The 12,173-nt window shown below is 44.4% G+C and overlaps 1 protein-coding gene across 3 annotated transcripts in view; it reads right to left on the bottom strand.

Annotated features, from left to right (window-relative positions):
* ST6GAL1 (ST6 beta-galactoside alpha-2,6-sialyltransferase 1) overlaps positions 1-10,047 on the bottom strand; it is a 140,711-nt gene extending 130,664 nt beyond the window's left edge. For all 3 annotated transcript variants that reach the window (XM_050964085.1, XM_050964084.1, XM_050964081.1), the window contains exon 1: positions 9,640-10,047. The gene's annotated coding sequence lies outside the window, so the exon portion shown is untranslated. The remainder of the gene's footprint in view (positions 1-9,639) is intronic.
* Positions 10,048-12,173: the final 2,126 nt, after the last annotated feature.

Genomic DNA, 12,173 nt, shown 5'->3' with positions numbered 1-12,173 from the left:
TATCTGCCCATGCTTGACAAATCCCTTACTTTCATGAACACTAAGTTCATCTGATCATAGCTCTTTCTGGGTACCTGTTCTGGAAGTGAATGAGCAGTGGCTCCAAGCTCTTTCCGGAGAGAAGACAAGTGAATCCTAGTTCTCCTACTGGTAAATATAATGAGGCATGCAGGCTGCTGTCCTGCATGTGCAAAGAGCACAGAAGCATTAGAAGGGAGCGATTAACTCTCCTTAGACAAAGGAGTTTCAAGACTAGCTAGCCAAAACCTCAAAAGGTATTAACAAAATGTTTTTTAAGTACATCAGAAGCAGGAAACCTGCTAAACAACCAGTGGGCCCCTGGATGATCGAGATACAAAAGGAGCACTTAAAGACAACGAAGTAATTACAGAGAAACTAAATTAATTTTTTGCTTCAGTCTTCACAGCTGAGGATGTTAGGGAGATTAAAAAACCTGAGCTGGCTTTTGTAGGTGACAAATCTTTGAGGAATTGTCACAGATTGAGGTGTCACTAGAGGAGGTTTTGGAATTAATTGATAGACTTAACATTAACAAGCCACTGGAACCAGAGGGCATTCACCCAAGAGTTCTGAAAGAACTCACATGTGAAATTGCGGAACTACTAACTATGGTTTGTAACCTGTCCTTTAAATCGGCTTCTGTACCCATGACTGGAAGATAGCTAATGTAACGCCAATATTTAAAAAGGGCTCTAGAGGTGATCCCGGCAATTACAGACCGGTAAGTCTTATGTTGGTACTGCGCAAATTAGCTGAAACTATCATAAAGAATAAAATTGTCAGACACACAGAACAACATAAATTGTTGGGCAAAAGTCAACATAGTTTCTGTAAAGGAAAATCACGTCTTACTAAACAATTAGAGCTCTTTGAAGGGGTCAGTAAACATGTGGACAAGGGGGATCCAGTGGACATAGTGCACTTAGATTTCTAGAAAGCCTTTGACAAGGTCCCTCACCAAAGGCTCTTACGGAAACTAAGTTGTCATGGGATAAGAGAGAAGATCCTTTCATGGATTGAGAACTGGTTCAAAGACAGGGACCAAAGTGTAGGAATAAATGGTAAATTTTCAAAATGGAGAGGAGTAACTAGTGGTATTCCCCAAGGGTCAGTCCTCAGACCAATCCTATTCAACTTATTCATAAATGATCTGGAGAAAGGGTTAAAAAGTGAGGCGGCAAAGTTTGTAGATGATACTAAACTGCTCAAGTTAAGACCAAAGCAGACTGAAGAACTTCTAAAAGATCTCACAAAACTAAGTGATTGGGCAACAAAATGGCAAATTAAATTTAATGTGGATGAATGTAAAGTAATGCACATTGGGAAAAATAACCCCAACTATACATACAATATGATGGGGGCTAATTTAGCTACAACTAATCAGAAAAAGATCTTGGAGTCATCGTGGATAGTTCTCTGAAGACGTCCACACAGTGTGCAGTGGCAGTCAAAAAAGCAAACAGGATGTTAGGAATCATTAAAAAGGGGATAGAGAAGAAGACGGAGAATATCTTATTGCCCTTATATGAATCCATGGTGTCATAAACAGATGGTTAAGGGTTAATGCCTCTTTTACCTGTAAAGGGTTAAAAAGTTCACCTAGCCTAGCTAACACCTGACCAGAGGAACCAACAGGGGAACAAGATGTTTAAAAGGAAGGAGGGAAGTTTTTCCTTTGTTTAGAGTTTCAGTTTCAGCCGGAGTGAAAAAGATCAAGGAACCAGCCTCTTATCAGAGTAGTAAGTTTTAGAAAGGAATAAATAGGTTTATGTTTATTTCTTTATAACCTGTCTTATGCAATTAGAGGTAGAATCAAATTGGGTATTTTTTGTGTAACTAAATTTGTGCCCAGGGGAACATCCTCTGTGTTTTGAATCTGTTGTCTGTGAGTGTAGCTGGTATGCTAATCTCTCCCAGAGGGTTTTCTTTTACCTTTCTTTTCTTTAATTAAAAGCCTTTTTCTTAATACCTGATTGATTTTTCCTTGTTTTTAGATCCAAGGGGATTGGATCTGGACCCACCATGGATTGGTGGGAGAAAGGAGGGGGGATGGTTAATTTCTCCTTGTTTTAAGATCCAAGGGATTGGATCTGGACTCACCAGGGAATTGGTGAAGGAGTATCTCAAGGCTACCCAGGGAGGGGAAGGTTCTGGGGGGAAAGGGAGCGATCCAGACACTGAAAATTCTGAATGGTGGCAGCGATACTAGATCTAAGCTAGTAATTAAGTTTAGAAGTGTCCATGCAGGTCCCCACATCTGTATCCTAAAGTTCAGAGTGGGGAAGGAAGCTTGACATGGTGAGCAGTGGTGAGGGATTTTTTAGGAACCAAAAGGCAGATTTTTTTTTCCTCCTTTGAGATGCTGGGGAAGCAGTGAAGGAGAAATACCCTGAAGGCAAACAGATAAAGGTTTTTCTAACAAGGCTTTGTTAGAAAGGATTTCCAGCTGGGCTTAGCTGAAGGGTAATTAACAGTTTGCAAAAGACAAGTTACAAACCAGTTTTTGTGGTTTCTTCTCATTCTGAGAAGTCCAGTTAAAAGCTGTGGGATGGTTTTTTTGGTTTCTTTTTTTGCCTCACAAACCAAGATAGCTCAGGCACAGCAGGGAAAAATGTCAGGCAAAGAGAAAAAAACCATACAACAACAACTGGAATTAGCCAAACTCCAGGCTGAGGAGATCCAAAAGGAACATGACAGACAGATGGCCAGAGAAGAGGCTGCCCACCAAAGAGAGAGAAAGAAAGAGAAGAGAAAGCCAAAGAGACTGACCACCAGAGGGTTATGGAGATCCAGAGAGAGGCCCAAAAGCATGCCCTGGAATTAGCAAGGGCTAGGCAGGAGTTACCAGCCAACCCTAACAACCCTTCTCCAGGTACTGTTTCCCATCCCAGAAAATTCCCCACCTACAAGGCAGGTGATGATACTGAGGCCTTCTTGGAAAATTTCGAAATGGCCTGCCATGGGTACAGCATCCCTACAGACCAGTACATGATAGAGCTGAAGCCACAGCTCAGTGGACCCTTAGCAGAAGTGGCAGCTGAAATGCCTAAGGAACACATGAACGATTATAAACTTTTTCAAACCAAGGCTAGACTCAGAATGGGGCTAACACCTGAGCATGCCCGTCGGCAGTTCAGAGCCCTAAGGTGGAAACCAGATGTGTCATTTACCCGACACGCCTACCACATTGGAAAGAATTGGGATATCAAGAGCAAGTGCTAACTCTCTGGAAGAGCTGTCCTTCCTAATGCAAATGTAGCAGTTCTTAGAGGGTGTTCTTGAGGAAATAGAAAGGTACATCCTAGATGGGAAGCCCAAAACTGTAACCAAGGCGGGGGAGATTGGAGCCAAATGGATGGAAGTGGCAGAAAAGAAATAAACTACTAGCAGTTGTAGCAAATATCAGAGGGGGCAAACCGAAACTAAACCCTATCACTGAGGGCAACCCAAGGCCCCACCGACAACCCAAGGAAAGCCTCAAGCACCTTATTGTCCCACCTCACCAGTCTCCAGCAACCCACCTCATCCCAGTGACCAGTCAGCTGGGCGATGTTTTAAATGTAATGAACTGGGACACATAAAGGCCCACTGCCCCAAGAACCCCAAACAATTACAGTTCATTACACCACAATCACACTAAAGATGCCCAGGCACAGATGCCTCTCAAATACCCTTGGAGAGAAGGGAAAACTTGAGAGTGGGCGGAAAGAAGGTTATCACGTGGAAAGACACTGGGGCACAAGTGTCAGCTATCCACCAGTCCTTAGTGGACCCCAAATTCATCAACCCAGAGGCCCAAGTGACAATTCACCCATTCATGTCAAAATCTGTAAACTTGCCTACAGCTGAGTTCCCTGTCCAGTACAAGGGCTGGTCAGGAATGTGGACTTTTGCAGTCTATGACAATTATCCCATCCCAATGCTACTGCGGGAAGACTTGGCCAACCATGTGAAGCTGGCCTAGAGGGTGGGAATGGTCACACACAGCCAGGTCAAGCAAACTTCCACACCCATCCCTGTTCCTGAGCCGTCCACCAAGGCCCCGTCTGTGTTACCAGAGACACAAACAGAGGTGGTGGAACCGGATCTTCTACCCATGAATGCTACAGCCATATGAATCCAGTCCCAGAACCGGAGCTGGCAAAGCAACCAGCACCAGAACCGTTGCCAGCACTGACTCCAGCGCTTGCAAACCCATCTACAACTCCAATGCCAGAGGGCACCAGCAGGCCTGAACTGGCAGAACCAGTGGACAACCCTACCGAAGAGGCTCAGCCAGAGTCTGAAATATCACATAGTGCACCAGCAGAAAGCGGTTCACAATCAACGAAAACAACCCCATCACCTGCATCGCTTCCAGAGAGACCAAGCCCAAGTCCGCAGTCTAAGGAGGAACTGATGTCTCCAGCCTCAAGGGAACAGTTACAGGCTGAGCAGGAAGCAGATGACAGCCTTCAGAAAGCTTGGGTGGCGGCACGGAACACCCAATCGCCTCTCCGCTCTTCTAACCTATCCCGGTTTGTTGTAGAACAAGGACTTCTATACAAGGAGACTCTTTCTGGTGGACACCAGGAAGACTGGTGTCCTCAAAGACAGTTGGTAGTTCCAACTAAGTACCGGGTAAAGCTCTTGAGCTTATCCCATGATCATCCCAGTGGTCATTCCGGGGTGAACAGAACCAAGGACTGATTGGGGAAGTCTTTCCACTGGGAGGGAATGGGCAAGGACGTTGCTAATTATGTCCAGTCTTGTGAGGTGTGCCAACGAGAGGAAAAGCCCCAAGACCAGGTCAAAGCCCCTCTCCAGCCACTCCCCATAATTGAGGTCCCATTTCAGCGAGTAGCGGTGGATATTCTGGGTCCTTTCCCAAAAAAGACCTCCAGAGGAAAGCAGTACATACTGACTTTCATGGATTTTGCTACCCGACGGCCGGAAGCAGTAGCTCTAAGCAACACCAGGACTAAAACTGTGTGCCAGGCCTTAGCAGACATTTTTGCCTGAGTAGGTTGGCCCTCCGACATCCTTACAGATTCGGGAACTAATTTCCTGGCAGGGATCATAAAAAACCTGTGGGAAGCTCATGGGGTGAATCACTTGGTTGCCACCCCTTACCACCATCAAACCAATGGCCTGGTGGAGAGGTTTAATGGCACTTTGGGGGCCATGATACATAAATTCATCAATGAACACTCCAATGATTGGGACCTAGTGTTGCAGCAGTTGCTTTTTGCCTACAGGGCTGTCCAACATCCCAGTTTAGGGTTTTCACCATTCTAACTTGTGTATGGCCACAAGGTTAAGGGGCCATTACAGTTGGTGAAGCAGCAATGGGAGGGGTTTACGCCTTCTCCAGGAACTAACATTCTAGACTTTGTAAGCAACCTACAAAGCACCCTCCGACACTCTTTAGCCCTTGCTAAAGAAAACCTAAAGGATACTCAGGAAGAGCAAAAGGCCTGGTATGATAAATATACCAGAGAGTGTTCCTTCAAGGTAGGGGACCAGGTTATGGTCTTGAAGGCGCAATAGGCCCATAAGATGGAAGCATCATGGGAAGGGCCATTCACGGTCCAAGAGCGCCTGGGAGCTGTTAACTATCTCATAGCATTCCCCACCTCAACCCTAAATCCTAAAGTGTACCATGTTAATTCTCTAAAGCCCTTTTATTCCAGAGAATTAAAGGTTTGTCAGTTTATAGCCCCAGGGAGGAGATGACACTGAGTGGCCTGAAGGTGTCTACTGCAAAGGAAAAAGTGACAGTGGCGTGGAAGAGGTGAACCTCTCTACAACCCTGCAGCGGCAACAGATCAAGGAGCTGTGCACTAGCTTCACACCAATGTTCTCAGACACCCCAAGATGGACTGAACGGGCATACCACTCCATTGACACAGGTAATGCTTACCCAATTAGAACCCCACCCTCCCGAGTGTCTCCTCATGCCCAAGCTGCTATAGAACGGAAGATCCAAAACATGATACAGATGGGTATAATCCGCCCCTCTAACATGCATGGGCATCTCCTGTGGTTCTAGTTCCCAAACCAGATGGGGAAATATGCTTTTGCATGGACTACCGTAAGCTAAATGCTGTAACTCATCCCGACAACTATGCAATGCCACGCACCGATGAGCTATTGGAGAAACTGAGATGTGCCAAGTTCATCTCTACATTAGACTTAACCAAGGGGTACTGGCAAGTACTGCTAGATGAACCTGCCAAGGAAAGGTCAGCCTTCATCACCCATGCAGGAGTGTATGAATTTAATGTGCTTCCCTTCGGGCTGCGAAATGCACCCACCACCTTCCAAAGACTTGTAGATGGTCTCCTAGCAGGACTGGGAGAATCTGCAGTTGCCTAGCTCAATGATGTGGCCATTTTTTCTGATTCATGGGCAGAACACCTGGAGCACCTGGAAAAGTCTTTGAGCGCATCAGGCAGGCAGGACTAACTGTTAAGACCAAAAAGTGTCAAATAGGCCAAAACAGAGTGACTTACCTTGGACACCAGGTGGGTCAAGAAATGATAAATCCCCTACAGGCCAAGGTGGATGCTATCCAAAAGTGGCCTGTCCCAAAGTCAAGGAAACAGGTCCAATTCTTCTTAGGCTTGGCCGGATATTACAGGCTATTTGTACCACACTACAGCCAAATTGCTGCCCCGCTAACAAACCTGACCAGAAAGACCCAGCCAAATGCAGTTAAGTGGACTGATGAGTTTCAGAAGGCCTTTAATCAGCTTAAGGCAACACTCATGTCTGACCCTGTGCTAAGGGCCCCAGACTTTGACAAACCATTCCTAGTAACCACAGATGCGTCTGAGCGTGGTGTAGGAGCAGTTTTAATGCAGGAAGGACCGGATCAAGAATTTCATCCTGTCGTGTTTCTCAGCAAGAAACTGTCTGAAAGGGAAAGCCACTGGTCAATCAGTGAAAAAGAATGCTACGCCATTGTGTATGCCCTGGAAAAGCTACACCCATACGTTTGGGGACAGCAGTTCCAGCTACAAACCGCCCATGCTGCGCTAAAGTGGCTTCATACTGCCAAGGGAAACAATAAAAAACTGCTTCGATGGAGTTTAGCTCTCCAAGATTTTGATTTTGAAATTCAACACATTTCAGGAGCTTCTAACAAAGTAGCTGATGCACTCTCCCATGAAAGTGTCCCGGAATTAACTGATTAAATTGTGCTTGGAATGTGAAAAATCTTGTAGTTTTACATAATTAGTAGTATATGTAAAGGTGTATATGTTTTATTAATCTGTTTATTCTAAAGTTCTAGGAAGAAATCACCGCCAGTGTGGTTCCACACTGTCTGAGATTTGGGGGGCGTGTCATAAACAGATGGTTACGGGTTAATGCCTCTTTTACCTGTAAAGGGTTAAAAAGTTCACCTCGCCTAGCTAACACCTGACCAGAGGAACCAATAGAGGAACAAGATGTTTCAAAAGGAAGGAGGGAAGCTTTTCCTTTGTTTAGAGTTTCAGTTTCAGCCGGAGTGAAAAAGATCAAGGAAACAGCCTCTTATCAGAGTAGTAAGTTTTAGAAAGGAATAAATAGGTTTATGTTTATTTCTTTGTAACCTGTCTTATGCAATTAGAGGTAGAATCAAATTGGGTATTTTTTGTGTAACTAAATTTGTGCCCAGGGGAACATCCTCTGTGTTTTGAATCTGTTGTCTGTGAGAGTAGCTGGTATGCTAATCTCTCCCAGAGGGTTTTCTTTTACCTTTCTTTTCTTTAATTAAAAGCCTTTTTCTTAATACCTGATTGATTTTTCCTTGTTTTAGATCCAAGGGGATTGGATCTGGACCCACCATGGATTGGTGGGAGATAGGAGGGTGGATGGTTAATTTCTCCTTATTTAAGATCCAAGGAATTGGATCTGGACTCACCACGGAATTGGTGAAGGAGTCTCTCAAGGCTACCCAGGGAGGGGAATGTTTTTGGGGGAAAGGGAGTGATCCAGACACTGAAAATTCTGGATGGTGGCAGCGATACCAGATCTAAGCTAGTAATTAAGCTTAGAAGTGTCCATGCAGGTCCCCACGTCTGTATCCTAAAGTTCAGAGTGGGGAAGGAACCTTGACACATGGTATGCCCACATCTTGAATACTGCATATAGATGTGGTCTCCTCATCTCAAAAAAGATATACTGGCATTAGAAAAGGTTCAGAGAAAGGCAACTAAAATGATTAGGGGTTTGGAACGGGTCCCATATGAGGAGAGATTAAAGAGGTTAGGACTTTTCAGCTTGGAAAAGAGGAGACTAAGGGGGGATATGATAGAGGTATATAAAATCATGAGTGATGTGGAGAAAGTGAATAAGGAGACGTTATTTACTTGTTCCCATAAGATAAGAACTAGGGGACACCAAATGAAATTAATGGGCAGCAGGTTTAAAAGAAATAAAAGGAAGTTCTTCTTCACACAGCACACAGTCAACTTGTGGAGTTCCTTGCCTCAGGAGGTTGTGAAGGCTAGGACTATAACAGGGTTTAAAAGAGAACTGGATAAATTCATGGAAATTAAGTCCATTAATGGCTATTAGCCAGGATGGGTAAGAATGGTGTCCCTAGCCTCTGTTTGTCAGAGGGTGGAGATGGACGGCAGGAGAGAGATCTCTTGATCATTACCTGTTAAGTTCACTCCCTCTGTGGCACCTGGCATTGGCCACTGTCTGTAGACAAGATACTGGGCTGGATGGATCTTTGGTCTCACCCAGTATGGCCGTTCTTATGTTCTTACACAGAAGTCTGTGGCCCCTAGACTTCTTAGGCTATACATGTGAGCCCCCTACTTCTGCATTCAAATCATCCCCACACACACACTTCTGCTTTCAAATCACCTTGCGATCAGGCTTCTAGGTGCTGTGCTGTTGAGATTGGGAATTCTCAATATGTGAGATGATCAAGCCTGTTCACTATAGTTATTTATAATCTCTGAGGAAATCATTACATATTTTTGGGACTTCCTGACAGAAAATTCAATTTCTACTTGCTCTATAATGTACTTGGGACTCTGATGTATGAATAAGATCTGTCATCAGCTTTTTGACTGTATACTATGAACTATGACATTTGGAACACAATACTGCAGAGTCACATCCACTCGCAAGAGGATCAACAAACTCAAAAGTGTACAGAACAAGTTTCCAGAGTTTCAGCAGCATTACACAACTATGATATGTTCATCTATAAAGATGAATTGGAAACAGGTTCAGTTAATTTATTTAAAAAAGGAGTTAAGGAGATTCTAACTAACATTGCTGCCTGTGACAATCTTGAATATGGGTGGGAGGATACATTCACAATATTTATTGGCCTGAGTGGGACTTTTGCTAAAATCTGTGGCTTAAGGGGCAAGATCCCAATGGATCTTTGACTAACATGGTCTTTCCCCATATCAAGATTACAGCCATTTTCCTCTGGTCAGGTTCACACATTGGCCAGCTCATGCATCACCAGGAGCAATAGTTCTTAAATACAGATCAGTGTCTCAGTTATCTCCATGAGTTAAAATCACAGGCACATTGTCCATGACTCAGTCTCCCAGAGGTGAGTTTTCACTTGTTACCATTTCCTGGAGACAGTTTGTCTGTAAATCATTAGTTGCTCTTACTCACGTTGCAGCTTGGGGCACTGGAGATCCAGTCTGCATCTTTTTCCTCAGCAATTTGGATTTTCTCTTCAGTGGGATTCTTTCCACAACTCCTTTTCTCCAGACTGTCCTAGAGTTGGATTTTAAGGCACCTTGATGTGCACATCACAGGGAGCAATGCTGAGATGAATGTGGATGGTGCCTGAAGAAACAAGAGGCTGCTGCCCTCCCCAGCAGTCCCATGATGGGACCACTGGTAGCCACCACTGAGTGTCTGCCCAGCCCCCAGAGATGAGAAGTCATAGAAAATGTTCCCTCTAAACAATATTCCCTCTAAACAGATACTAAATATCAACATCCACTGTTCCCCCAGTGCCTCCCTAAGGAGCTAGAACCATTCCATAGGAGAGCAAAGTACTGGTACAAGGGCTAACTCTCCTCTGTAATGTGGTGGCTTCAGAGGAATTGTAGGAGTCTAAACAAGGACAGAATTTGGCCCAGTGACATACAGCTTTGCAGCTGCTCTATATCCTCAGTCATCCACTGCTTCTCAGTTACATACTCCAAGAAGCAACATAAGTAGGAGCCAGGAAAGAAGGATCTGTCTTTATCAACCACATTTGAATGTTCTTATTTTTAAGAAGAGCTGGGGAAGATTTAATGGAGATCTAATGACTACTCAGGAGGGAAGATGGTTGAAGTACAGCAATTTGCCTTTGCCATCCTGATTCATAAGGGCTCTGAAACATGCACCAAAGGGCCATTAAAGACCATAACACTTAATACTAGATAGTATTTAGATCCCTGCATGTGAAAGCCTTTCACAAAAAGAGGCTAAGTTTAATAATCACCATTTTCTACTGTGGAAACTATTTCAAGGAAGCTCAGTGCTTCTCCAGTTCACACCATACAGAAGTGAAAGACCTGGGAAAACAATTCAGTTCAGCTTAAACCTGATCTAACAGACAAAGTAAAGTGAAAAAGGCCACTCAAACGAAATTAAGAGCATACACTCCAGGGTTTGCACTGGTTTAAATGCACACTTTAGTTAAGCTGGTGCAACACTCCACATAGACAAGGCCAACCTCTACGACTGTGCAGCTAACTGTGTGCAATATACATTGCTTCCTTGCATAGGATCTCTCTATGGAGAGAGGGGATGGATAATACTAGAGACAGGAAAGATGGACCCATCCAAAGTCCAGGCCTACATATCAGCAGCCTTGATGTTAATAAGGAGGTGGCAGTGGCAAAGAGTAGATGATGGAGCATATTGTGTAATCCTGAACCTGGGAAACAAAACACCACCAGTTATACCAAGGCCATATTTACTGTGCCTTTAAACTCTACAGTCAGCACTTGCAAACCTAGGGTGTCTAAAGTTAGGCTCTTAAATCCATATTTAGGCATCTGAATTAAACTACCTGATTGCCAAAGGTTTCCAGTTCCCACTGAAGTCAGTGACATAGGTAGAGGCTCAACATCTTGAAAAATCAGGCGGTTTACTTAGTTTCTTAGATGTAGATTTGAGTGTCTGACTTTCAGTACCCAAGTTTGAAAATATTGACCAACACCCTGTGTTGCCCTGTTCCTCCATGTGGCTCTACCTGGTCAGAAGGGAATTAGCAACATGGACCTATAATTCTGAGTATTTCAGGCTGCATGCACATCAATTGACCTTTAACACACAATGGAGAATGGAGGGCTCTTCATAGTGTAATGCAGACTGTTTGCCTACAGACCTGAAAACATCCAGTATGAACTGAAGCACTGACGAGTACCATACTGTAGATACTCAGGACTGGGTCTTCCTCTCAGCTGATATTGGAAAGGGATTTAAATCACTGGAAAACTCCCCAGCAGCAGGGACATCCAAATGGAGTTTAATACATTTAATTAAAGTTAATGTTTAAAATCAAATTTACACAAGTTAAGAAGGAAGGTACTGTACATTTGGGGTCAGGCTTGGGTTACGAGGGATTACACGTGTCGGTTACAAGATTCATAAGATATATACATAGTACATAACCATCATAGACCCAGACTGGGGTGCGTGAGTTTTTAAAATGTCAGTGGATAAGTGATCTCAGGTACGCCACCCATACAATGTATTTAGAGTCCAAGTCAGTATTGGGGTAGTGAATAAGTGGGATGTGTCACTTGGTTTGTCAGGGAAGGGAGGAAGTGGGTTATTTCCCTGACCGGTGTTCTCGATTATTTGACCTGGTATTGATAGTGTCCCATGATGTGCTCCGTGTATATGTCTCTGGACCACCTGATGGTGTCAGAGGCCATGAGCAGTCTCATGAGCCGGGCATAGCATCGACCGGTTCTGCATGCTTTCTGCACCGGCTTGTTGTGGGGGTCCCATGCGCCCAGGGGTCCCACAACCAGGGCATGGATCTGGACCTCATAGCCCTGGGCTCTCAGGGTGTTGGCCAGCAGGGTGTATTTCAGCATCTTCCGAGCTTGGGCCTCGTGGAAGGCCGGTGACCTGTTTTCAAATGGCACCGTGACGTCCACCATGAGTTGCAACAATTCAATCTGGCAGAATCCTTT

Source organism: Gopherus flavomarginatus, chromosome 8 (genome assembly GCF_025201925.1).
Source record: "Gopherus flavomarginatus isolate rGopFla2 chromosome 8, rGopFla2.mat.asm, whole genome shotgun sequence".
NCBI lineage: Eukaryota > Metazoa > Chordata > Testudines > Testudinidae > Gopherus > Gopherus flavomarginatus.
Note: the sequence above shows the minus strand (reverse complement) of the source record. Positions and strands in the feature narration are given on the sequence as shown.